We start from the raw sequence: 27,762 nt of genomic DNA, 5'->3' as shown, positions 1-27,762 counted from the left end.
AACAACACAATACCCCTGACATCCGTGTCGTGGCTCTGACCCTTTTGCTGCCGGTTGGTTTTAAACGCTGTGCGGTGTATAAACACAATTGGGTTTTATTTCTATCTTGTGAAGATTACTTAACGCGTGCACATGAGAGAATCGGAAACAACAACACAATACCATGGCAATTTGGAATCCGTGTCGTTGCCTATTAACCTTTTGCTTCCGTTTTTTTTGCTTCTGGTTATTTTTTGTTTCCGGTTTGTGTCATGGGGAATGATGCATGCCGGGAGATAAAGGCATCGTCCGAGACATGAAAGACCCAAATAATATCAGAGATGGTGTATATTTCCTCCACTGATTTTAATAAAGATATCTCCCGCATCATCAAAATATAATTTTTAATCGTGATTTACGTAACTTGATCGCTGATCCCGAATCCACGCCGAAGTAACCGGAAATTGCGTATACAGTTGTGAACAAGTTAGAGGGAAAGTCAGAAGTGAATGTGAGAATACTATGTTCGCTTCTTGTGTTTTTTTTTTTTTAGATGAGATCCTGTTCTAGGCGGTGTAGTTGTTGTTGTGAAGGTAATGTTGAGGTCATAGGTGAAGTCAGAAGCGAATGTAAGAAGAATTCTACATTCGCTTCTCGGCTTTGCCTATTCCATATTAACTATAACGAGGTGAAACCCCGTCACAGACGGATTCCGTTCCATGAGTCCAATATGACAACCAGTGGCAGCTCTTGTAAGAGCCGGATACCAGTCGATGTACTCCATGGCGTTACCTCATGAGGCCAACAAAACGTCCTTGCACACGACATTTTTGGTGAACACGACTCCTTGTGAAGAAGTCCCCTGATGTGTGCACGTGTCCACGTTGACGGACAAACACCATGTCAAAACTTCTCAGGTCACAGTACCGAGAAAAACGTGATGCTCCTGCTCGGTCAGGTCAGGTCAGGTATGGGAGCATGTGCCAGAACAGCGCGTCGCTGCATCCACTTTCCGCCAGTACTCCAGGGGCCTCCGTCTGGCCATCCCCCAGGCAGATGCCAGGCCCATCCCCATCTCCTTGAGATGATGGTCAACCTGTTGCAACCATGAGGCACGTGGTCGGCCCACTGGCCTCCTCCACTCATGAGACTCCCTCGCTGAGAGAATTTGGTGAGCAGGATCAGAGTCAGGAAAACGAGCCACATGTCCATACAGTCGCAACTGACGCTCACGGACTATGCAGGTAACAAATCTCATCCGAGTCTCTCTCAGCAACCGCTCGTTGGACACAAAATCCGACCAGCGATAGCCAAGGATTCTCCGAAGAGACCTGGTACCAAAGGAATTAAGTCTCCGTCTCAGATCCTTGGTCAAAGTCCAAGTCTCGCACCCATAGAGCAAGACTGGAAGTACCAAGGACCTGAAGACTCGGACTTTCTTCCTCCCGCACAGGTACCGGCAGCGCCACACCCCATGATCCAGTGAATCCATGACTCCCCGCCCGACCCAGACGTCTATTGACCTCTGACTCGCAGCCAGCAGAGACATGAATATCACTGCCAAGGTAAGTGAATCTCTCCACGACCTCAACATCCTCACCACAAACAGACACAGACAGGACAGCAGCATCCAAGATGTCAATGAAAGCCTGGATCTTAGTTTTAACCCAAGAAACCCGTAATCCCAACGGCTCCGACTCCTCATTCAGCACCTCGAGGGCCCCCAAGAGGATGTCTAAAGTCTCCGCAAAGATGACTGCATCATCTGCAAAGTCAAGGTCCGAGATCTTGACATTCCCAAATGATGCACCGCAACTTGATCTCTCCGACATCCTCCCTAAAATCCAGTCCATACAAGTGCTGAAAAGTGTGGGGGCAAGTACACATCCCTGACGAACTCCAGTAACAATTGGAAATAAGTCAGAGATGGTACCAGCACACTTCACAGCACTCTCAGTACCAGAGTAGAGTTCAGACATCAGATCGATCAGTTTTGGTGGCACCCCACGAAGACCAAGAATCCTCCAGAGGACATCCCGATTCACTGAATCGAACGCTTTACAGAGATCAACATAGGCTGCAAGCAGCCCCTGCCGAAACTCTCGTCTGCGTTCGGTGAGGACACGAAGTGCAAGGATACGGTCAATCGTTGACCTCTTTGGTGTAAAGCCTGACTGCTCTGGACGCTGGTGCTCAAGCAGATGGTGGCGAACCCTATCAAGTATTATCCGAGCAAAGACCTTGCCCGGCACTGAGAGCAGCGTCACCCCTCGGTAGTTGTTGCAGTCTTGGCGATCACCCTTCCCTTTCCAGAGAGGGACAACAAGGCCCCTCTTCCAGTCAGTTGGGATGATGCCTGTGTTCCAGGCAGAGCACAAAACTGCATGCAACGACACGAGTGCAGCATTTCCACCAGCCTTGAGAAGTTCAGCATGGATGCCACAAATCCCTGGAGCTTTGCCCCGTTTCAACTGGTTCACCGTAGCCCGTGTTTCCACAAGCGAAGGTGGACCACAGTTGATGCGAGGGTCAGCAACAGGGATTGTAACACCCTTGACGTCCAACTCGACAGTTGGGGGATCAGCCTGGTACAACCGCTCAAAGTAACCGGCCCAGCGGGCCTTCACTTCAGACTCCTCTGTCAAGAGCCTACCACTCTCTGCTCGAACTGCAGTGCTCCGAGGGATGGGCTTGGATGAACGTAATGCGCGAATTTCCCTGTAAGCGGGACGAGAATCACCTGTCCACAGGTGATGCTCTACCCCCTCACAGATTCCTCGCACATAGGCCTCCTTGTCCACCCTCAGTGCACGTACAGTTTTACGCCTCAGCTCCCTGAACAGCTCAGCTCTGCCACTCAGCCTGGCCCTGCGACTCTGGTCAATGGTATCCAGTGTCCCTTGAGAGACAAAATTCTTCTTTGCCCTGTGGTGAGCTCCAAGGCATCCACCGGCAACATCAAGGACGGTGGTCTTGAAGGCGCTCCACAACTCTTCAGGACCCCCCAAAGCACCCAGACCCCCCAAGTGTCCACTCAGCCTGTTCGCAAACTCCTCAGCTACTCTCTCATCCCTGAGCTTGGCAACATCCAGCCTCGGCTGGGATGGTACCATTCTCCAGGATTTAAGGTGCAGCTTTAGAGTTGCTACAACAAGCCTGTGGTCAGTATTGAGGAACTGAGCACTCCGGTAGACCCTGCAGTTCTGGATCATCCTCCAACGACCGTCAATGAGGACATGGTCAATCTCCTTTGCCACACCGCCAGCGTTGGAATACGAAGTCCAGCGATGAGCTTGTGGGCGCTGAAACCATGAACCAGCCACCCTAAGTCCATGACTTCTTGCAAAGTCAAGGAACTTAGTGCCATTCTGGTTCATAGTTCCTGACCCATGGGGACCAACACAACCTCATAACCATCCCTATCAGTTCCAGTCGATGCATTGAAATCCCCCAAGACTAGAAGTGTATCTCTTCTGGGGCACTGATCAACCACAGACTCGAGTGTGGCGTAGAATGCATCCTTCACGGTGAGATCACTCGCCTCAGTCGGAGCATAAACAGAGACCAGGGAAATGACACCTAAGGAGTGACGAATCCTTAATCTCATAATACGCTCGTTGACCGGTGTTACCTCAATTATCATTGGGGTCAGCTTAATGGACACAGCTACAGCAACTCCTTGGGTATGGTAACCATCAGAGCGACCAGACCAATAGTAGGTGTAACCACCCACCATTATCTCGCCGCAATCCGGTCTCCGAACCTCAGAGAGAGCTGCAATCCCGATGTCCAAACGCTTGAGCTCAGATGATAACAGAGACAGGTGATCATCCTCTCTTAGGGATAGGACATTCCAGGCACCCACCCGAAGGGACCGCCTCAGGTTAACCCAAGGAGACCGCCGTCTGGTGGACGACACCTCAGCACCACTCCGACACACTCTCCCGCAATCTGACCCAGGGATGTTACCCCGTGGTTTCCCTCCTATCAAAGATTGGGGGTCCCGAAGGCTTTGCCCCAATCCCATCATCCGGTGAGCTGCCCTGCGAAGGGAAGCTGCACAGGAGGTACTCCCACGGAGTGGGTTTTCAGATTTTTTTGCGTTTTTGCGTTTTGCGGAATGAAGGGTTTTACGGTGGCCGGAGTGCAAATCTTGCCACCAACCCCCTAATAAGAAGTGACCCAACTGCAGGAGGACGTCCGCAGACACAGTTGGGCACTAGATATGGATGGCCGTTGGCTCACAAGGAGCTCCTCCGCCCTTTGACAGGTTTTGTTTTTAATCCTGCTGGGTGTCCATATCCAAACACCCTCCTCACCAGAAAACCTGGTGGGGGAGACAGTTTAGTCGCCAACAACCCGACCATGGAACAGGTTAGTACAGGTTTACATGGTACCTGCAGCAGGTCACAGATCGAACCTGACCTGACATAAACCTGACCTCCTCCCGCTCGGAGGCGCACAAAATTGGTCCTTCAGTATTAATATATAGATATGTAAAAATATAATCCCAACGGACTCAGGTGGGACTTGAATACAACAATCCTCAGCTTCGGAGGCTGACGCCTTATCATTTAGGCCACTGAGTCTGACGTGGAGATTTCCCTCCATTTTCCTCTTCATGAAGGAGAACCTCAGGATGAAGAGAATCGCTCCATTCCTGCTTCATGTCTTGCTGTTTTTACAAGTGACAACCAGGAACAGGTGCACTTAGCACCTGCAAAGGTGGAGGGAATATCTGACTGTGAACTTTGACTCGTCACTGACAAATAGATCCGAATGACGTCGGTGCTCGACACACTTCTTCAAAAAGGTGTGAATCTGAACTCACCCTTCCGTGTGTGGTGTACCCCTCTCAATCCCGGCACGTGTGCTGGGATCACCACGTTGTTGCACGTCCATCTGGCGATACCTGCTCGTTCTGGAGGTTCACCTGCCGTGTCCACCTGTGGAATTCGGATGGGTAATTCAGCGACCTAATCTCTCTCTGTGCCCTCCCCCCTGTGCCTGCATCTCATCGTGTTTCCATCTGTTGCTCCATCACCGGTTGATCTCTCTCTGGAACACCGCTTATCCCAGAATTCCCCGTCGCAGGAACATTCTGACGTTGACACTTCTTCACATGTGAAGTGTTTCTGTCACAACAAACTCCCTCTGGGAACTGTATTGTCACGTTGATTCCAGCCATGGACACCACAGAGTAAGAGTCTGACAGGAAGGCTGTGTCTAGTTACCTTGGATTCTCTCATTTCGGCAACACAGGATCTCCTAACAGCACATCAGGCTCTTTAGCATGACGTCGATGATCAGCAGGCAGCTTCGCCAATCCCTCGTTCTCAGCATCCTTGTCTCGAACCTCCTGGTCAGTCAAGACATACTTCAGCTCAGGCATCTTGATGCGGATTTTTCTTCTGAACAACAGCTGTGCTGGTCTTTACCACGTGGTGGAGTGAGGTGATGCCCTGCATGTCACGACATATGATGTCCCTCCCTCCAGATTGAGCAATCTTCATTCGCTTCTCCATAAACTGGTCCTGACGTTTGACTTCACCATTTGCCTGTGGCCACTTTGGAGTCACGTGATGGTGATAGATGCCCACAGCTTGCTTGAAATCCGTAAAGGTCTGAGCAATGGTATGTGGCCGACAGTCTGAATAGAGAGTGGCCGGTGTACCGTGACTTTTGAAAATCTCTGTTGATGGTGCCAAGAGTTTATCTGTTGGAGTGGACCTCATGATTACATACTTGGCATCGCGACTGTGGGAGTCAATCACCATGACCGACTCTCCAAACAGTAGTGCACCCAAAAGATCGACAGCTACATCTCCCCAATGGTCCCACAGGAAGCAAATAGTGAGGGGAATTAGCTCCATTGTGGGCAATATCGTTACACGCTGGACAAAAGTGCCAAAATTTTTTTGTGGCTACCTATAGACATACTCAATAAAAAAATCCCATGCTCCAAAATATCGGACCATATTTTCATGTAATTATGGGTCAAAATCCAAGATGGCAGCCGAAAATTAATAAAATATCGATAAATAATTATAACCGCTAATATTGGTCGTAAAAATATGTGTAAAGTATCTATTTGTCGGTCATGATGCCCAGGGAGTCGATTGGAACCATCATATTTGTGATTAGATCATCAGGAACGAAGATAATGGTCACATGTAGAAAAAATATGGGTTGCTCGATATGAAAATTGACGGTTCGCGCTTCATGTTTTAATGACTTTTTTGTTACACTCAAATAAGTTGTGTACATGTTGACTATCATCTTTCCTTTATCATGTGTTTATTTGTAGGCAAATTGATATAATTTGATGATGCATATTTCACTTTGTCTAATGCCCTCAATAGAAGATTCATCTGGAAGTAATTGTATATTATGTGGCGGTTGGATAATGTTTATTTTCTTTGTTTCAGGTTGTAAACAGCCCTGAATCTACTGTTCAGTGAAACATCACACTATGGACTGGACAATTTGTGTCATTTGCCAGAACAGTAGATACACTTCACCTCTTTCGTGTCCAAAGAAAAGACAGAACTGCAATGCTGACGACGTCTATTAGGACTTTCTTGACAATGTCAGAGAGTTCGAAGAGATCGGTGCATTGCCGGTAGATGTTGATTTTGGCGAACATGGCACCCCAGAATGTTTTGCAGAAAACAACGCTTCTTGTCATCGGGCATGCCACCAAAAGTTTAATAAAAGTAAACTTGAACGAGAGCGGAATAAAAAACGTCAACAAGACGATGAAAAAGCTCCAGGTACCAGCGCATCCCAGCGATCAAAGCGACAGTCAACGGGATCAAGCAAGAACACTTGTTTATTCTGTGATGAGAGTGGCCCCAGAAACCTGCATGAATATGCAACGAAATGTGCAGAGAACAATTTAAAGTTAATGGCTAACGAAATGCAAGACGGCAAAGTACTTGCAAAAATACTATGTGGGGATCTGGTCTCAAATGAACTCAAGTACCATATAGAATGTCTGACAAAGTACCGAAATGATTATCGTGGTTACAGGCGACAGAATAGTCCAACAAGGGCCGACCAACGTGAGCTGAATCAACGAGCCAAAATGATCAATTCAAGAGTATTTGTTGAACTTGTAACGGACATGGAGGAATCTGCCGAGGAGGGGACGGACCTCTTCAATCTGTCAAACATACACAACATGTTTGAGAAAAGACTTGGGGACTTTGGCATTGATGACACTATCAATAAAACCCGGTTAAAAGAAAAACTCCTTAATCACTTCTTCCAGCTCGGACAAGGTGAGCAATCTGATGGAAAGAAAACATAATCCTGGCATTCCCAGCAGGCATTCAGCAACGACTCAAAGACACTTTCTTTTTCCATGATTATGACGAAGAAGCTCGGTTGTTTGCCAGAGTTGCCAAGATATGCAGGGAGGAAATCCTGAAAGAAATGAGAGCATTCAGTGGCGAATTCAACCCTGGATGTCAGCAGATGATTACGCCCAGTACAAGATTGTTAATGTCCATGCTCATCAATGGCCCAAATTTAGCAGGTTCAGTAAATGACTCCCAAGCATTCCTGACACTCACACAGCTCTTGGTTCACAACTGCAAGAAGAAAGGAAATGTTGAGAGAAAACAAGCAATGACGCCGACATAAACGATGCGAGGCGGGAGTTGTTCTCCAAGAAAAGCAGACCTCTTGAAAATATTCCACCAACTAAGGTACTTAGTATGAAGGGTATCAAGCAGAATGGTTGAATTAAATAGCAAGATTGAAATTTAGTGTATACCCAATCAGTTTGTCTTATATCAATGTACATACTACTTTGTTGCAGGATGCACTGGTACAACATGTCAAGAGAGTTATCCTTCAGGCTGGAATTTGGTCAGCAAGTCGGCAGGCCCACGTTATCATACCGTCGCCTGAAGCGTTTGGATGGAGTCTACAGGCTGACCAATGGGAACCAATTTGGATGACAATACCAGAAGCTGCAAAAGCTTGCACTGAACTTATCAAATGTGGCTGTAAATCCGAGTGTGGTTGTCGCATCTGCAAATGTATCAAATCTGGGCTGAACTGAACTGACATGTGTGGCTGAAATTGCGAAAATAACTAACTTGCTTCTGTTCATTAGTGTACATCATATACACATGTACATGATATAATGGTTCAGTTTTTATTAAAATATGTATCCAGCAAAGTATGTCTCAGAAACAAATCTGTCTCGCGAAACGTCAATGTTCGTATCGAGTGACCCATATTTTCTCTACATGTGACCATTATCTGAGTTCCTGATGATCTAATCCCAAATCTGATGGTTTCAATCGAGTCGCTGGGCATCAATACCTACAAATAGATAGTTTACACATATTTTTACGAGCAATATTACCGAAGTTATAATTATTCATCGATTTTTAAAATTTTTTGGCTGCCATCTTGGATTTTGACCCTAATCACATAAAAATATGGTCAGATTTTTTGGAGCATGGGATTTTTTTTATTAAGTAAGTCCATAGATAACCACAAAAACTTTTTGGCACTTTTGTCCAGTGAGTAACGATGTTTTCCCTTCTTCCCCTCACTAAATGTCCTTCGGACAGGCTGTTGTGGAGTCGGTCGACGAACAAGTTAACATCCATGGCAGGATTTGACATATTTCTCCACGTCTCTCTCTCTCTCCATTCTGGGCCACCACAATTTTGGCCTCAGGTTCTGTTTGGAACAAACAATCCCGAAATGAATTTTATGTGCTGACATCACCAGTCTTGGTCTCAACGTAGGTGGCACCACAATCCCAGTACCCCTGAGAATGCATTTCACAATTGAACGTTGGTCGTCTTGCACGGCCACACATGCCTTGGGTGTACAGTTCTCCCAATATCCAATTTTCATACTCTGTCTGACCTCAACTAACTCTGGATCATGGTCTGACTCTCTCCGAGAAAAACGTGACGTGACCGTGACCAAAAAAACGTGACCGAGAAAAACGTGACGCCACCGCTCAGACAAGCACAAAATTGGTCCTTCAGTATTAATATATAGACACAATGTTTCTTGTGACATTTTATGTGTCAAATTCACATTCTGAGGGAGTCAGCATGTGCAGAAGAGGGTTTTACATTGCAGACGCTATTTTCGAGGAGTGGAATTACACCTCTCAGCGGTGATGGTCTGTGGACGACAGACGTAATGACGTCAGCGAATGACCCATGATGTCATGACGTCCTTACGCCTCTCAGCGGTGACGTCACACATCGCCATGAAAACGAATGCAAAACGAAAAGTGTTTATTCTGCTTCAGAGTTGAAGGTTGACTCTTGCCACGATGTGCGATGCACTCTTGCAGGAACGAAGTTTCTTTCAGACCAGGTCACAGAACCGAAAAAACGTGACGCGACCGCAAGGAGGAGCACAAAATTGGTGCTTCAGTATTAATATATAGATATGTAAAAAGGTAATGCCAACTGACTCAGGTGGGGCTCGAACCCACAACCCTCAGCTTAGGAGGCTGATGCCTTATCCTTTAGACCACTGAGTCTGACATGGCAATTTCCCTCCATTTTCCTCTTCATGAAGGAGAACCTCAGGATGAAGATAATCGCTCCAGTCCTGCTTTCTGTCTTCCTGTTTTTACAAGTGACTGCCAGGAACAGGTGCACTTCGCACCTGCAAAGGTGGAGGGAATATCTGACTGTGAACTTTGACTCGTCACCGACAAATTGATCCGAATGACGTCGATGCTCGACACACTGCTTCAAAAAGGTGTGAATCTGAACTCCCCTTCTGTGTGTGGTGTGCCCCTCTCAATCCTGGAACGTGTGCTGACATCACCACGTTGTTGCACGTCCATCTGGCGATACCTGCTGGTTCTGAAGGTTTACAAGCCATGTCCACATGTGGAATTTGGATGGGTAATTCAGCTGCCTCATCTCTCTGTACCCCCTCTGTGCCCCCATCTCCTCGTGTTCCCATCTGTTGCTCCATCACCGGTTGATCTCTCTCTGGAACACTGCTTATCCCAGAATTCCCCATTGCAGGAACATTCTGACATCGACCATCATGGTCACGAACCTCCTGGTCAGCCAAGACATCCTTCAGCTCAGGCATCTTGGTGTGGATTTTCCTTCTGAACAACAGCTGTGCTGGTCTTTACCATGTGGTGGAGTGAGGTGATGCCCTGCATGCCGCAACATATGAGGTCCCTCCCTCCAGCTTGTGCAATCTTCATACGCTTCTCCAGACACTGGTCCTGACGTTTGACTTCATAATTTGCCTGTGGCCACTTCGGAGACACGTGATGGTGATAGATGTCCACGGCTTCCATGAAATCCATAACTGTCAGAGCAATGGTTTGTGGCCGACAGTCTGAATACCGAGTGGATGGTGTCTGGTGACTTGTGAAAATCTCTGATGATGCTGCTATCTGCTGCTGTGGTGGACCTCATGATTACATTCTGGGCGTAGTGACTGTAGTTGTCAATCACAACCATTACCGACTCTCCAGACGGTACTGGATCCAAAATATATACAGCTACATCTTCCCAATGGTCCCACCGGAAGTAACGTACTTCGGACAGGCTCTTCTGGATTCGGCCGACGAACAAGTTTGACACATTTCTCCAAGTCTCTGTCCATTCCCGGCCACCACACTTTTGTCCTCAGGTTTTGTTTGGTTCGAACAATCCCCAAATGAATTTTATGTGCTCACATCACCTGTCTTGGTCTCAATGTCTGTGGCTCCACAATCCGACGACCGCAGAGAATGCATTTCCCAATTGAACGTTGGTCATCTTGCACGGCAACATATGCCTTGGGTGGACAGTTCTCCCAATATCCAGTTTTAATACTCTGTCTGACCTCGTCGAACTCTGGATCATTGTCTGACTCTCTCTCTCTCTCTCTCTCTCTCTCTCTCTCTCTCTCTCTCTCTCTCTCTCTCTCTCTCTCTCTCTCTCTCTCTCTCTCTCTCTCTCTCTCTCTCTCTCTCTCTCTCTCTCTCTCTCTCTCTCTCTCTCTCTCTCTCTCTCTCTCTCTCTCTCTCTCTCTCTCTCTCCCTCTCTCTCTCTTTTGGGTTGTCATCGCTTGAGGGGTTGAATGTTCTGCCACAAATCGTACAAACAATTCTGCTTCCTTCTCCATTTCACCTCGAACCATCTTGATAGAGCATCCACAACATTTTTCTTTCCAGCAATGTGGACCAGCTTGTACCTGCATTGATGAAGTCTGTGGGCCACGTTGGCGCGGAGCGGGCACGTTGATCGGCGCTGATCGGACGCACGAGCGGGCATGCGGGACCCTCGGCCGGTCACCAGGGCACGGCATGGGGGTTTTGCGTGACGATTTCGTGTGCCAATTTCGGTGTGGGCGATTCATGTCATGTCGTGGGGTCGGAGCAGAATATTTCCGCTGTCTGAGATGACCATGCCGGAAACGAAGTGGTGCGGTTTCCGGCCAATGTTAGTGGACCACGTGAGCGGTCGGGGCCAATCGGAGCGCCCGATTCGGGTGATGACGGATCGCTTTGGGGTGGCCCACCGCCGGCAGGTCCGATAAAGGTTGGAGCGGTCCTTCCGCCTCTCTCTGGCCTGCCCTCACCTTGCTCTGCTCGACATCGCCACGACCCGCCTCCTGCTGTCTGGACTCTGCGCCTCTCTCGCCTCGCCGTCTCTCTGAGCCACACCAGGCTCAGATTGCCATGATCATGCACACTTCAAAATTAAATTATGAACCATAAAATGGAAAAATTTAATTCCAACCGACTCAGGTGGGACTCGAACCCACAATCCCCAGCTTCGGAGGCTGATGCCTTCTCCTTTAGGCCACTGAGCCTGACAGAAATTTCGTTCCATTTTCCTCTTCATGAAGGAGAACCTCAGGATGAAGGGAATCGCTCCATTCCTGCTTCAAATCTTCCTCATATGACAGGTAACTGCCAGGAACAGGTGCACTTCGCACCTGCAAAGGTGGAGGGAGTGTCTGATTCTGAACGTTGACTCGTCACCGACAAATGGATCCGAATGACGTCGATGCTCGACACACTGCTTCAAAAAGGTGTGAATCTGAACTCCCCTTCTGTGTGTGGTGTGCCCCTCTCAATCCTGGAACGTGTGCTGACATCACCACGTTGTTGCACGTCCATCTGGCGATACCTGCTGGTTCTGAAGGTTTACAAGCCATGTCCACATGTGGAATTTGGATGGGTAATTCAGCTGCCTCATCTCTCTGTACCCCCTCTGTGCCCCCATCTCCTCGTGTTCAAATCTGTTGCTCCATCACCGGTTGATCTCTCTCTGGAACACTGCTTATCCCAGAATTCCCCATCGCAGGAACATTCTGACATCGACCATCATGGTCACGAACCTCCTGGTCAGCCAAGACATCCTTCAGCTCAGGCATCTTGGTGTGGATTTTCCTTCTGAACAACAGCTGTGCTGGTCTTTACCATGTGGTGGAGTGAGGTGATGCCCTGCATGCCGCAACATATGAGGTCCCTCCCTCCAGCTTGTGCAATCTTCATACGCTTCTCCAGACACTGGTCCTGACGTTTGACTTCATAATTTGCCTGTGGCCACTTCGGAGACACGTGATGGTGATAGATGTCCACCGCTTCCATGAAATCCATAACTGTCAGAGCAATGGTTTGTGGCCGACAGTCTGAATACCGAGTGGATGGTGTCTGGTGACTTGTGAAAATCTCTGATGATGCTGCTATCTGCTGCTGTGGTGGACCTCATGATTACATTCTGGGCGTAGTGACTGTAGTTGTCAATCACAACCATAACCGACTCTCCAGACGGTACTGGATCCAAAATATATACAGCTACATCTTCCCAATGGTCCCACCGGAAGTAACGTACTTCGGACAGGCTCTTCTGGATTAGGCCGACGAACAAGTTTGACACATTTCTCCAAGTCTCTGTCCATTCCCGGCCACCACACTTTTGTCCTCAGGTTTTGTTTGGTTCGAACAATCCCCAAATGAATTTTATGTGCTCACATCACCTGTCTTGGTCTCAATGTCTGTGGCTCCACAATCCGACTACCCCAGAGAATGCATTTCCCAATTGAACGTTGGTCATCTTGCACGGCAACATATGCCTTGGGTGGACAGTTCTCCCAATATCCAGTTTTTATACTCTGTCTGACCTCGTCGAACTCTGGATCATTGTCTGACTCTCTCTCTCTCTCTCTCTCTCTCTCTCTCTCTCTCTCTCTCTCTCTCTCTCTCTCTCTCTCTCTCTCTCTCTCTCTCTCTCTCTCTCTCTCTCTCTCTCTCTCTCTCTCTCTCTCTCTCTCTCTCTCTCTCTCTCTCTCCCTCTCTCTCTATTTTGGGTTGTCATCGCTTGAGGGGTTGAATGTTCTGCCACAAATCGTACAAACAATTCTGCTTCCTTCTCCATTCCACCTCGAACCATCTTGATAGAGCATCCACAACATTTTTCTTTCCAGCAATGTGGACCAGCTTGTACCTGTATTGATGAAGTCTGTGGGCCACGTTGGCGCGGAGCGGGCACGTTGATCGGCGCTGATCGGACGCACGAGCGGGCATGCGGGACCCTCGGCCGGTCACCAGGGCACGGCATGGGGGTTTTTGCGGGACGATTTCGTGTGCCAATTTCGGTGTGGGCGATTCATGTCATGTCGTGGGGTCGGAGCAGAATATTTCCGCTGTCTGAGATGACCATGCCGGAAACGAAGTGGTGCGGTTTCCGGCCAATGTTAGTGGACCACGTGAGCGGTCGGGGCCAATCGGAGCGCCCGATTCGGGTGATGACGGATCGCTTTGGGGTGGCCCCCCGCCGGCAGGTCCGATAAAGGTTGGAGCGGTCCTTCCGCCTCTCTCTGGCCTCGCCCTCACCTTGCTCTGCTCGACATCGCCACGACCCGCCTCCTGCTGTCTGGACTCCGCGCCTCTCTCGCCTCGCCGTCTCTCTGAGCCACACCAGGCTCAGATTGCCATGATCATGAACACTTCAAAATTAAATTATGAACCATAAAATGGAAAAAATTTAATTCCAACCGACTCAGGTGGGACTTGAACCCACAATCCCAAGCTTCGGAGGCTGATGCCTTCTCCTTTAGGCCACTGAGCCTGACAGAAATTTCGTTCCATTTTCCTCTTCATGAAGGAGAACCTCAGGATGAAGGGAATCGCTCCATTCCTGCTTCAAATCTTCCTCAAATGACAGGTAACTGCCAGGAACAGGTGCACTTCGCACCTGCAAAGGTGGAGGGAGTGTCTGATTCTGAACTTTGACTCGTCACCGACAAATGGATCCGAATGACGTCGATGCTCGACACACTGCTTCAAAAAGGTGTGAATCTGAACTCCCCTTCTGTGTGTGGTGTGCCCCTCTCAATCCTGGAACGTGTGCTGACATCACCACGTTGTTGCATGTCCATCTGGCGATACCTGCTGGTTCTGAAGGTTTACAAGCCATGTCCACATGTGGAATTTGGATGGGTAATTCAGCTGCCTCATCTCTCTGTACCCCCTCTGTGCCCCCATCTCCTCGTGTTCCCATCTGTTGCTCCATCACCGGTTGATCTCTCTCTGGAACACTGCTTATCCCAGAATTCCCCATCGCAGGAACATTCTGACATCGACCATCATGGTCACGAACCTCCTGGTCAGCCAAGACATCCTTCAGGTCAGGCATCTTGGTGTGGATTTTCCTTCTGAACAACAGCTGTGCTGGTCTTTACCATGTGGTGGAGTGAGGTGATGCCCTGCATGCCGCAACATATGAGGTCCCTCCCTCCAGCTTGTGCAATCTTCATACGCTTCTCCAGACACTGGTCCTGACGTTTGACTTCATAATTTGCCTGTGGCCACTTCGGAGACACGTGATGATGATAGATGTCCACCGCTTCCATGATATCCATAACTGTCAGAGCAATGGTTTGTGGCCGACAGTCTGAATACCGAGTGGATGGTGTCTGGTGACTTGTGAAAATCTCTGATGATGCTGCTATCTGCTGCTGTGGTGGACCTCATGATTACATTCTGGGCGTAGTGACTGTAGTTGTCAATCACAACCATAACCGACTCTCCAGACGGTACTGGATCCAAAATATATACAGCTACATCTTCCCAATGGTCCCACCGGAAGTAACGTACTTCGGACAGGCTCTTCTGGATTAGGCCGACGAACAAGTTTGACACATTTCTCCAAGTCTCTGTCCATTCCCGGCCACCACACTTTTGTCCTCAGGTTTTGTTTGGTTCGAACAATCCCCAAATGAATTTTATGTGCTCACATCACCTGTCTTGGTCTCAATGTCTGTGGCTCCACAATCCGACTACCCCAGAGAATGCATTTCCCAATTGAACGTTGGTCATCTTGCACGGCAACATATGCCTTGGGTGGACAGTTCTCCCAATATCCAGTTTTTATACTCCGTCTGACCTCGTCGAACTCTGGATCATTGTCTGACTCTCTCTCTCTCTCTCTCTCTCTCTCTCTCTCTCTCTCTCTCTCTCTCTCTCTCTCTCTCTCTCTCTCTCTCTCTCTCTCTCTCTCTCTCTCTCTCTCTCTCTCTCTCCCTCTCTCTCTCTTTTGGGTTGTCATCGCTTGAGGGGTTGAATGTTCTGCCACAAATCGTACAAACAATTCTGCTTCCTTCTCCATTTCACCTCGAACCATCTTGATAGAGCATCCACAACATTTTTCTTTCCAGCAATGTGGACCAGCTTGTACCTGCATTGATGAAGTCTGTGGGCCACGTTGGCGCGGAGCGGGCACGTTGATCGGACGCACGAGCGGGCATGCGGGACCCTCGGCCGGTCACCAGGGCACGGCATGGGGGTTTTTGCGTGACGATTTCGTGTGCCAATTTCGGTGTGGGCGATTCATGTCATGTCGTGGGGTCGGAGCAGAATATTTCCGCTGTCTGAGATGACCATGCCGGAAACGAAGTGGTGCGGTTTCCGGCCAATGTTAGTGGACCACGTGAGCGGTCGGGGCCAATCGGAGCGCCCGATTCGGGTGATGACGGATCGCTTTGGGGTGGCCCCCCGCCGGCAGGTCCGATAAAGGTTGGAGCGGTCCTTCCGCCTCTCTCTGGCCTCGCCCTCACCTTGCTCTGCTCGACATCGCCACGACCCGCCTCCTGCTGTCTGGACTCCGCGCCTCTCTCGCCTCGCCGTCTCTCTGAGCCACACCAGGCTCAGATTGCCATGATCATGCACACTTCAAAATTAAATTATGAACCATAAAATGGAAAAATTTAATTCCAACCGACTCAGGTGGGACTCGAACCCACAATCCCCAGCTTCGGAGGCTGATGCCTTCTCCTTTAGGCCACTGAGCCTGACAGAAATTTCGTTCCATTTTCCTCTTCATGAAGGAGAACCTCAGGATGAAGGGAATCGCTCCATTCCTGCTTCAAATCTTCCTCATATGACAGGTAACTGCCAGGAACAGGTGCACTTCGCACCTGCAAAGGTGGAGGGAGTGTCTGATTCTGAACGTTGACTCGTCACCGACAAATGGATCCGAATGACGTCGATGCTCGACACACTGCTTCAAAAAGGTGTGAATCTGAACTCCCCTTCTGTGTGTGGTGTGCCCCTCTCAATCCTGGAACGTGTGCTGACATCACCACGTTGTTGCACGTCCATCTGGCGATACCTGCTGGTTCTGAAGGTTTACAAGCCATGTCCACATGTGGAATTTGGATGGGTAATTCAGCTGCCTCATCTCTCTGTACCCCCTCTGTGCCCCCATCTCCTCGTGTTCAAATCTGTTGCTCCATCACCGGTTGATCTCTCTCTGGAACACTGCTTATCCCAGAATTCCCCATCGCAGGAACATTCTGACATCGACCATCATGGTCACGAACCTCCTGGTCAGCCAAGACATCCTTCAGCTCAGGCATCTTGGTGTGGATTTTCCTTCTGAACAACAGCTGTGCTGGTCTTTACCATGTGGTGGAGTGAGGTGATGCCCTGCATGCCGCAACATATGAGGTCCCTCCCTCCAGCTTGTGCAATCTTCATACGCTTCTCCAGACACTGGTCCTGACGTTTGACTTCATAATTTGCCTGTGGCCACTTCGGAGACACGTGATGGTGATAGATGTCCACCGCTTCCATGAAATCCATAACTGTCAGAGCAATGGTTTGTGGCCGACAGTCTGAATACCGAGTGGATGGTGTCTGGTGACTTGTGAAAATCTCTGATGATGCTGCTATCTGCTGCTGTGGTGGACCTCATGATTACATTCTGGGCGTAGTGACTGTAGTTGTCAATCACAACCATAACCGACTCTCCAGACGGTACTGGATCCAAAATATATACAGCTACATCTTCCCAATGGTCCCACCGGAAGTAACGTACTTCGGACAGGCTCTTCTGGATTAGGCCGACGAACAAGTTTGACACATTTCTCCAAGTCTCTGTCCATTCCCGGCCACCACACTTTTGTCCTCAGGTTTTGTTTGGTTCGAACAATCCCCAAATGAATTTTATGTGCTCACATCACCTGTCTTGGTCTCAATGTCTGTGGCTCCACAATCCGACTACCCCAGAGAATGCATTTCCCAATTGAACGTTGGTCATCTTGCACGGCAACATATGCCTTGGGTGGACAGTTCTCCCAATATCCAGTTTTTATACTCTGTCTGACCTCGTCGAACTCTGGATCATTGTCTGACTCTCTCTCTCTCTCTCTCTCTCTCTCTCTCTCTCTCTCTCTCTCTCTCTCTCTCTCTCTCTCTCTCTGTCTCTGTCTCTCTCTCTCTCTCTCTCTCTCTCTCTCTCTCTCTCTCTCTCTCCCTCTCTCTCTATTTTGGGTTGTCATCGCTTGAGGGGTTGAATGTTCTGCCACAAATCGTACAAACAATTCTGCTTCCTTCTCCATTCCACCTCGAACCATCTTGATAGAGCATCCACAACATTTTTCTTTCCAGCAATGTGGACCAGCTTGTACCTGTATTGATGAAGTCTGTGGGCCACGTTGGCGCGGAGCGGGCACGTTGATCGGACGCACGAGCGGGCATGCGGGACCCTCGGCCGGTCACCAGGGCACGGCATGGGGGTTTTTGCGGGACGATTTCGTGTGCCAATTTCGGTGTGGGCGATTCATGTCATGTCGTGGGGTCGGAGCAGAATATTTCCGCTGTCTGAGATGACCATGCCGGAAACGAAGTGGTGCGGTTTCCGGCCAATGTTAGTGGACCACGTGAGCGGTCGGGGCCAATCGGAGCGCCCGATTCGGGTGATGACGGATCGCTTTGGGGTGGCCCCCCGCCGGCAGGTCCGATAAAGGTTGGAGCGGTCCTTCCGCCTCTCTCTGGCCTCGCCCTCACCTTGCTCTGCTCGACATCGCCACGACCCGCCTCCTGCTGTCTGGACTCCGCGCCTCTCTCGCCTCGCCGTCTCTCTGAGCCACACCAGGCTCAGATTGCCATGATCATGAACACTTCAAAATTAAATTATGAACCATAAAATGGAAAAATTTAATTCCAACCGACTCAGGTGGGACTTGAACCCACAATCCCAAGCTTCGGAGGCTGATGCCTTCTCCTTTAGGCCACTGAGCCTGACAGAAATTTCGTTCCATTTTCCTCTTCATGAAGGAGAACCTCAGGATGAAGGGAATCGCTCCATTCCTGCTTCAAATCTTCCTCAAATGACAGGTAACTGCCAGGAACAGGTGCACTTCGCACCTGCAAAGGTGGAGGGAGTGTCTGATTCTGAACTTTGACTCGTCACCGACAAATGGATCCGAATGACGTCGATGCTCGACACACTGCTTCAAAAAGGTGTGAATCTGAACTCCCCTTCTGTGTGTGGTGTGCCCCTCTCAATCCTGGAACGTGTGCTGACATCACCACGTTGTTGCATGTCCATCTGGCGATACCTGCTGGTTCTGAAGGTTTACAAGCCATGTCCACATGTGGAATTTGGATGGGTAATTCAGCTGCCTCATCTCTCTGTACCCCCTCTGTGCCCCCATCTCCTCGTGTTCCCATCTGTTGCTCCATCACCGGTTGATCTCTCTCTGGAACACTGCTTATCCCAGAATTCCCCATCGCAGGAACATTCTGACATCGACCATCATGGTCACGAACCTCCTGGTCAGCCAAGACATCCTTCAGCTCAGGCATCTTGGTGTGGATTTTCCTTCTGAACAACAGCTGTGCTGGTCTTTACCATGTGGTGGAGTGAGGTGATGCCCTGCATGCCGCAACATATGAGGTCCCTCCCTCCAGCTTGTGCAATCTTCATACGCTTCTCCAGACACTGGTCCTGACGTTTGACTTCATAATTTGCCTGTGGCCACTTCGGAGACACGTGATGATGATAGATGTCCACCGCTTCCATGATATCCATAACTGTCAGAGCAATGGTTTGTGGCCGACAGTCTGAATACCGAGTGGATGGTGTCTGGTGACTTGTGAAAATCTCTGATGATGCTGCTATCTGCTGCTGTGGTGGACCTCATGATTACATTCTGGGCGTAGTGACTGTAGTTGTCAATCACAACCATAACCGACTCTCCAGACGGTACTGGATCCAAAATATATACAGCTACATCTTCCCAATGGTCCCACCGGAAGTAACGTACTTCGGACAGGCTCTTCTGGATTAGGCCGACGAACAAGTTTGACACATTTCTCCAAGTCTCTGTCCATTCCCGGCCACCACACTTTTGTCCTCAGGTTTTGTTTGGTTCGAACAATCCCCAAATGAATTTTATGTGCTCACATCACCTGTCTTGGTCTCAATGTCTGTGGCTCCACAATCCGACTACCCCAGAGAATGCATTTCCCAATTGAACGTTGGTCATCTTGCACGGCAACATATGCCTTGGGTGGACAGTTCTCCCAATATCCAGTTTTTATACTCCGTCTGACCTCGTCGAACTCTGGATCATTGTCTGACTCTCTCTCTCTCTCTCTCTCTCTCTCTCTCTCTCTCTCTCTCTCTCTCTCTCTCTCTCTCTCTCTCTCTCTCTCTCTCTCTCTCTCTCTCTCTCTCTCTCTCTCTCTCTCTCTCTCTCTCTCTCTCTCTCTCTCTCTCTCCCTCTCTCTCTCTCTCTCTTTTGGGTTGTCATCGCTTGAGGGGTTGAATGTTCTGCCACAAATCGTACAAACAATTCTGCTTCCTTCTCCATTTCACCTCGAACCATCTTGATAGAGCATCCACAACATTTTTCTTTCCAGCAATGTGGACCAGCTTGTACCTGCATTGATGAAGTCTGTGGGCCACGTTGGCGCGGAGCGGGCACGTTGATCGGCGCTGATCGGACGCACGAGCGGGCATGCGGGACCCTCGGCCGGTCACCAGGGCACGGCATGGGGGTTTTTGCGTGACGATTTCGTGTGCCAATTTCGGTGTGGGCGATTCATGTCATGTCGTGGGGTCGGAGCAGAATATTTCCGCTGTCTGAGATGACCATGCCGGAAACGAAGTGGTGCGGTTTCCGGCCAATGTTAGTGGACCACGTGAGCGGTCGGGGCCAATCGGAGCGCCCGATTCGGGTGATGACGGATCGCTTTGGGGTGGCCCCCGCCGGCAGGTCCGATAAAGGTTGGAGCGGTCCTTCCGCCTCTCTCTGGCCTCGCCCTCACCTTGCTCTGCTCGACATCGCCACGACCCGCCTCCTGCTGTCTGGACTCCGCGCCTCTCTCGCCTCGCCGTCTCTCTGAGCCACACCAGGCTCAGATTGCCATGATCATGCACACTTCAAAATTAAATTATGAACCATAAAATGGAAAAATTTAATTCCAACCGACTCAGGTGGGACTCGAACCCACAATCCCCAGCTTCGGAGGCTGATGCCTTCTCCTTTAGGCCACTGAGCCTGACAGAAATTTCGTTCCATTTTCCTCTTCATGAAGGAGAACCTCAGGATGAAGGGAATCGCTCCATTCCTGCTTCAAATCTTCCTCATATGACAGGTAACTGCCAGGAACAGGTGCACTTCGCACCTGCAAAGGTGGAGGGAGTGTCTGATTCTGAACGTTGACTCGTCACCGACAAATGGATCCGAATGACGTCGATGCTCGACACACTGCTTCAAAAAGGTGTGAATCTGAACTCCCCTTCTGTGTGTGGTGTGCCCCTCTCAATCCTGGAACGTGTGCTGACATCACCACGTTGTTGCACGTCCATCTGGCGATACCTGCTGGTTCTGAAGGTTTACAAGCCATGTCCACATGTGGAATTTGGATGGGTAATTCAGCTGCCTCATCTCTCTGTACCCCCTCTGTGCCCCCATCTCCTCGTGTTCAAATCTGTTGCTCCATCACCGGTTGATCTCTCTCTGGAACACTGCTTATCCCAGAATTCCCCATCGCAGGAACATTCTGACATCGACCATCATGGTCACGAACCTCCTGGTCAGCCAAGACATCCTTCAGCTCAGGCATCTTGGTGTGGATTTTCCTTCTGAACAACAGCTGTGCTGGTCTTTACCATGTGGTGGAGTGAGGTGATGCCCTGCATGCCGCAACATATGAGGTCCCTCCCTCCAGCTTGTGCAATCTTCATACGCTTCTCCAGACACTGGTCCTGACGTTTGACTTCATAATTTGCCTGTGGCCACTTCGGAGACACGTGATGGTGATAGATGTCCACCGCTTCCATGAAATCCATAACTGTCAGAGCAATGGTTTGTGGCCGACAGTCTGAATACCGAGTGGATGGTGTCTGGTGACTTGTGAAAATCTCTGATGATGCTGCTATCTGCTGCTGTGGTGGACCTCATGATTACATTCTGGGCGTAGTGACTGTAGTTGTCAATCACAACCATAACCGACTCTCCAGACGGTACTGGATCCAAAATATATACAGCTACATCTTCCCAATGGTCCCACCGGAAGTAACGTACTTCGGACAGGCTCTTCTGGATTAGGCCGACGAACAAGTTTGACACATTTCTCCAAGTCTCTGTCCATTCCCGGCCACCACACTTTTGTCCTCAGGTTTTGTTTGGTTCGAACAATCCCCAAATGAATTTTATGTGCTCACATCACCTGTCTTGGTCTCAATGTCTGTGGCTCCACAATCCGACTACCCCAGAGAATGCATTTCCCAATTGAACGTTGGTCATCTTGCACGGCAACATATGCCTTGGGTGGACAGTTCTCCCAATATCCAGTTTTTATACTCTGTCTGACCTCGTCGAACTCTGGATCATTGTCTGACTCTCTCTCTCTCTCTCTCTCTCTCTCTCTCTCTCTCTCTCTCTCTCTCTCTCTCTCTCTCTCTCTCTCTCTCTCTCTCTCTCTCTCTCTCTCTCTCTCTCTCTCTCTCTCTCTCTCTCTCTCTCTCTCTCTCTCTCTCTCTATTTTGGGTTGTCATCGCTTGAGGGGTTGAATGTTCTGCCACAAATCGTACAAACAATTCTGCTTCCTTCTCCATTCCACCTCGAACCATCTTGATAGAGCATCCACAACATTTTTCTTTCCAGCAATGTGGACCAGCTTGTACCTGTATTGATGAAGTCTGTGGGCCACGTTGGCGTGCGCGGAGCAGGCGCATTGATCGGACGCACGAGCGGGCATGCGGGACCCTCGGCCGGTCACCAGGGCACGGCATGGGGGTTTTTGCGGGACGATTTCGTGTGCCAATTTCGGTGTGGGCGATTCATGTCATGTCGTGGGGTCGGAGCAGAATATTTCCGCTGTCTGAGATGACCATGCCGGAAACGAAGTGGTGCGGTTTCCGGCCAATGTTAGTGGACCACGTGAGCGGTCGGGGCCAATCGGAGCGCCCGATTCGGGTGATGACGGATCGCTTTGGGGTGGCCCCCCGCCGGCAGGTCCGATAAAGGTTGGAGCGGTCCTTCCGCCTCTCTCTGGCCTCGCCCTCACCTTGCTCTGCTCGACATCGCCACGACCCGCCTCCTGCTGTCTGGACTCCGCGCCTCTCTCGCCTCGCCGTCTCTCTGAGCCACACCAGGCTCAGATTGCCATGATCATGAACACTTCAAAATTAAATTATGAACCATAAAATGGAAAAAATTTAATTCCAACCGACTCAGGTGGGACTCGAACCCACAATCCCCAGCTTCGGAGGCTGATGCCTTCTCCTTTAGGCCACTGAGCCTGACAGAAATTTCGTTCCATTTTCCTCTTCATGAAGGAGAACCTCAGGATGAAGGGAATCGCTCCATTCCTGCTTCAAATCTTCCTCAAATGACAGGTAACTGCCAGGAACAGGTGCACTTCGCACCTGCAAAGGTGGAGGGAGTGTCTGATTCTGAACTTTGACTCGTCACCGACAAATGGATCCGAATGACGTCGATGCTCGACACACTGCTTCAAAAAGGTGTGAATCTGAACTCCCCTTCTGTGTGTGGTGTGCCCCTCTCAATCCTGGAACGTGTGCTGACATCACCACGTTGTTGCATGTCCATCTGGCGATACCTGCTGGTTCTGAAGGTTTACAAGCCATGTCCACATGTGGAATTTGGATGGGTAATTCAGCTGCCTCATCTCTCTGTACCCCCTCTGTGCCCCCATCTCCTCGTGTTCCCATCTGTTGCTCCATCACCGGTTGATCTCTCTCTGGAACACTGCTTATCCCAGAATTCCCCATCGCAGGAACATTCTGACATCGACCATCATGGTCACGAACCTCCTGGTCAGCCAAGACATCCTTCAGCTCAGGCATCTTGGTGTGGATTTTCCTTCTGAACAACAGCTGTGCTGGTCTTTACCATGTGGTGGAGTGAGGTGATGCCCTGCATGCCGCAACATATGAGGTCCCTCCCTCCAGCTTGTGCAATCTTCATACGCTTCTCCAGACACTGGTCCTGACGTTTGACTTCATAATTTGCCTGTGGCCACTTCGGAGACACGTGATGATGATAGATGTCCACCGCTTCCATGAAATCCATAACTGTCAGAGCAATGGTTTGTGGCCGACAGTCTGAATACCGAGTGGATGGTGTCTGGTGACTTGTGAAAATCTCTGATGATGCTGCTATCTGCTGCTGTGGTGGACCTCATGATTACATTCTGGGCGTAGCGACTGTAGTTGTCAATCACAACCATTACCGACTCTCCAGACGGTACTGGATCCAAAATATATACAGCTACATCTTCCCAATGGTCCCACCGGAAGTAACGTACTTCGGACAGGCTCTTCTGGATTCGGCCGACGAACAAGTTTGACACATTTCTCCAAGTCTCTGTCCATTCCCGGCCACCACACTTTTGTCCTCAGGTTTTGTTTGGTTCGAACAATCCCCAAATGAATTTTATGTGCTCACATCACCTGTCTTGGTCTCAATGTCTGTGGCTCCACAATCCGACGACCCCAGAGAATGCATTTCCCAATTGAACGTTGGTCATCTTGCACGGCAACATATGCCTTGGGTGGACAGTTCTCCCAATATCCAGTTTTTATACTCTGTCTGACCTCGTCGAACTCTGGATCATGGTCTGACTCTCTCTCTCTCTCTCTCTCTCTCTCTCTCTCTCTCTCTCTCTCTCTCTCTCTCTCTCTCTCTCTCTCTCTCTCTCTTTCTCTCTTTCTCTCTCTCTCTCTCTCTCTCTCTCTCTCTCTCTCTCTCTCTCTCTCTCTCTCTCTCTCTCTCTCTCTCTCTCTCTCTCTCTCTCTCTCTCTCTCTCTCTCTCTCTCTCTCTCTCTCTCTCTCTCTCTCTCTCTCTCTCTCTCTCTCTCTCTCTCTCTCTCTCTCTCTCTCTCTCTCTCTCTCTCTCTCTCTCTCTCTCTCTCTCTCTCTCTCTCTCTCTCTCTCTCTCTCTCTCTCTCTCTCTCTCTCTCTCTCTCTCTCTCTCTCTCTCTCTCTCTCTCTCTCTCTCTCTCTCTCTCTCTCTCTCTCTCTCTCTCTCTCTCTCTCTCTCTCTCTCTCTCTCTCTCTCTCTCTCTCTCTCTCTCTCTCTCTCTCTCTCTCTCTCTCTCTCTCTCTCTCTCTCTCTCTCTCTCTCTCTCTCTCTCTCTCTCTCTCTCTCTCTCTCTCTCTCTCTCTCTCTCTCTCTCTCTCTCTCTCTCTCTCTCTCTCTCTCTCTCTCTCTCTCTCTCTCTCTCTCTCTCTCTCTCTCTCTCTCTCTCTCTCTCTCTCTCTCTCTCTCTCTCTCTCTCTCTCTCTCTCTCTCTCTCTCTCTCTCTCTCCCTCTCTCTCTCTTTTGGGTTGTCATCGCTTGAGGGGTTGAATGTTCTGCCACAAATCGTACAAACAATTCTGCTTCCTTCTCCATTCCACCTCGAACCATCTTGATAGAGCATCCACAACATTTTTCTTTCCAGCAATGTGGACCAGCTTGTACCTGTATTGATGAAGTCTGTGGGCCACGTTGGCGCGGAGCGGGCACGTTGATCGGACGCACGAGCGGGCATGCGGGACCCTCGGCCGGTCACCAGGGCACGGCATGGGGGTATTTGCGGGACGATTTCGTGTGCCAATTTCGGTGTGGGCGATTCATGTCATGTCGTGGGGTCGGAGCAGAATATTTCCGCTGTCTGAGATGACCATGCCGGAAACGAAGTGGTGTGGTTTCCGGCCAATGTTAGTGGACCACGTGAGCGGTCGGGGCCAATCGGAGCGCCCGATTCGGGTGATGACGGATCGCTTTGGGGTGGCCCCCCGCCGGCAGGTCCGATAAAGGTTGGAGCGGTCCTTCCGCCTCTCTCTGGCCTCGCCCTCACCTTGCTCTGCTCGACATCGCCACGACCCGCCTCCTGCTGTCTGGACTCCGCGCCTCTCTTGCCTCGCCGTCTCTCTGAGCCACACCAGGCTCAGATTGCCATGATCATGCACACTTCAAAATTAAATTATGAACCATAAAATGGAAAAATTTAATTCCAACCGACTCAGGTGGGACTCGAACCCACAATCCCCAGCTTCGGAGGCTGATGCCTTCTCCTTTAGGCCACTGAGCCTGACAGAAATTTCGTTCAATTTTCCTCTTCATGAAGGAGAACCTCAGGATGAAGGGAATCGCTCCATTCCTGCTTCAAATCTTCCTCATATGACAGGTGACTGCCAGGAACAGGTGCACTTCGCACCTGCAAAGGTGGAGGGAGTGTCTGATTCTGAACTTTGACTCGTCACCGACAAATGGATCCGAATGACGTCGATGCTCGACACACTGCTTCAAAAAGGTGTGAATCTGAACTCCCCTTCTGTGTGTGGTGTGCCCCTCTCAATCCTGGAACGTGTGCTGACATCACCACGTTGTTGCACGTCCATCTGGCGATACCTGCTGGTTCTGAAGGTTTACAAGCCATGTCCACATGTGGAATTTGGATGGGTAATTCAGCTGCCTCATCTCTCTGTACCCCCTCTGTGCCCCCATCTCCTCGTGTTCCCATCTGTTGCTCCATCACCGGTTGATCTCTCTCTGGAACACTGCTTATCCCAGAATTCCCCATCGCAGGAACATTCTGACATCGAACATCATGGTCACGAACCTCCTGGTCAGCCAAGACATCCTTCAGCTCAGGCATCTTGGTGTGGATTTTCCTTCTGAACAACAGCTGTGCTGGTCTTTACCATGTGGTGGAGTGAGGTGATGCCCTGCATGCCGCAACATATGAGGTCCCTCCCTCCAGCTTGTGCAATCTTCATACGCTTCTCCAGACACTGGTCCTGACGTTTGACTTCATAATTTGCCTGTGGCCACTTCGGAGACACGTGATGGTGATAGATGTCCACGGCTTCCATGAAATCCATAACTGTCAGAGCAATGGTTTGTGGCCGACAGTCTGAATACCGAGTGGATGGTGTCTGGTGACTTGTGAAAATCTCTGATGATGCTGCTATCTGCTGCTGTGGTGGACCTCATGATTACATTCTGGGCGTAGTGACTGTAGTTGTCAATCACAACCATTACCGACTCTCCAGACGGTACTGGATCCAAAATATATACAGCTACATCTTCCCAATGGTCCCACCGGAAGTAACGTACTTCGGACAGGCTCTTCTGGATTCGGCCGACGAACAAGTTTGACACATTTCTCCAAGTCTCTGTCCATTCCCGGCCACCACACTTTTGTCCTCAGGTTTTGTTTGGTTCGAACAATCCCCAAATGAATTTTATGTGCTCACATCACCTGTCTTGGTCTCAATGTCTGTGGCTCCACAATCCGACTACCCCAGAGAATGCATTTCCCAATTGAACGTTGGTCATCTTGCACGGCAACATATGCCTTGGGTGGACAGTTCTCCCAATATCCAGTTTTTATACTCTGTCTGACCTCGTCGAACTCTGGATCATGGTCTGACTCTCTCTCTCTCTCTCTCTCTCTCTCTCTCTCTCTCTCTCTCTCTCTCTCTCTCTCTCTCTCTCTCTCTCTCTCTCTCTCTCTCTCTCTCTCTCTCTCTCTCTCTCTCTCTCTCTCTCTCTCTCTCTCTCTCTCTCTCTCTCTCTCTCTCTCTCTCTCTCTCTCTCTGTCTCTCTCTCTCTCTCTCTCTCTCTCTCTCTCTCTCTCTCTCTCTCTCTCTCTCTCTCTCTCTCTCTCTCTCTCTCTCTCTCTCTCTCTCTCTCTCTCTCTCTCTCTCTCTCTCTCTCTCTCTCTCTCTCTCTCTCTCTCTCTCTCTCTCTCTCTCTCTCTCTCTCTCTCTCTCTCTCTCTCTCTCTCTCTCTCTCTCTCTCTCTCTCTCTCTCTCTCTCTCTCTCTCTCTCTCTCTCTCTCTCTCTCTCTCTCTCTCTCTCTCTCTCTCTCTCTCTCTCTCTCTCTCTCTCTCTCTCTCTCTCTCTCTCTCTCTCTCTCTCTCTCTCTCTCTCTCTCTCTCTCTCTCTCTCTCTCTCTCTCTCTCTCTCTCTCTCTCTCTCTCTCTCTCTCTCTCTCTCTCCTTCTCTCTCTCTCT

General features: G+C 49.8%; 8 non-coding genes across 8 annotated transcripts; all 8 read right to left on the bottom strand.

Moving 5' to 3' along the window:
- Positions 1-9,435: 9,435 nt before the first annotated feature.
- TRNAR-CCU (transfer RNA arginine (anticodon CCU)) lies at positions 9,436-9,508 on the bottom strand. The gene has a single exon. It is a non-coding gene; the product is annotated as a tRNA-Arg (tRNA).
- A 2,218-nt stretch (positions 9,509-11,726) lies between these two features.
- On the bottom strand, positions 11,727-11,799 carry TRNAR-CCG (transfer RNA arginine (anticodon CCG)). Its single transcript has one exon. It is a non-coding gene; the product is annotated as a tRNA-Arg (tRNA).
- A 2,191-nt stretch (positions 11,800-13,990) lies between these two features.
- Positions 13,991-14,063, bottom strand: TRNAR-CCG (transfer RNA arginine (anticodon CCG)). Its single transcript has one exon. It is a non-coding gene; the product is annotated as a tRNA-Arg (tRNA).
- A 2,148-nt stretch (positions 14,064-16,211) lies between these two features.
- Positions 16,212-16,284, bottom strand: TRNAR-CCG (transfer RNA arginine (anticodon CCG)). The gene has a single exon. It is a non-coding gene; the product is annotated as a tRNA-Arg (tRNA).
- A 2,160-nt stretch (positions 16,285-18,444) lies between these two features.
- On the bottom strand, positions 18,445-18,517 carry TRNAR-CCG (transfer RNA arginine (anticodon CCG)). Its single transcript has one exon. It is a non-coding gene; the product is annotated as a tRNA-Arg (tRNA).
- A 2,195-nt stretch (positions 18,518-20,712) lies between these two features.
- TRNAR-CCG (transfer RNA arginine (anticodon CCG)) lies at positions 20,713-20,785 on the bottom strand. The gene has a single exon. It is a non-coding gene; the product is annotated as a tRNA-Arg (tRNA).
- Positions 20,786-22,960: 2,175 nt separating this feature from the next.
- On the bottom strand, positions 22,961-23,033 carry TRNAR-CCG (transfer RNA arginine (anticodon CCG)). Its single transcript has one exon. It is a non-coding gene; the product is annotated as a tRNA-Arg (tRNA).
- Positions 23,034-25,759: 2,726 nt separating this feature from the next.
- Positions 25,760-25,832, bottom strand: TRNAR-CCG (transfer RNA arginine (anticodon CCG)). The gene has a single exon. It is a non-coding gene; the product is annotated as a tRNA-Arg (tRNA).
- Between the last annotated feature and the right edge of the window lie 1,930 nt (positions 25,833-27,762).

Source organism: Eptatretus burgeri, unplaced genomic scaffold (genome assembly GCF_056783735.1).
Source record: "Eptatretus burgeri isolate ZD-2024b unplaced genomic scaffold, Ebu_testis_v1 Ebu_testis_scaffold_3169, whole genome shotgun sequence".
Lineage (NCBI taxonomy): Eukaryota > Metazoa > Chordata > Myxini > Myxiniformes > Myxinidae > Eptatretus > Eptatretus burgeri.
Note: the sequence above shows the minus strand (reverse complement) of the source record. Positions and strands in the feature narration are given on the sequence as shown.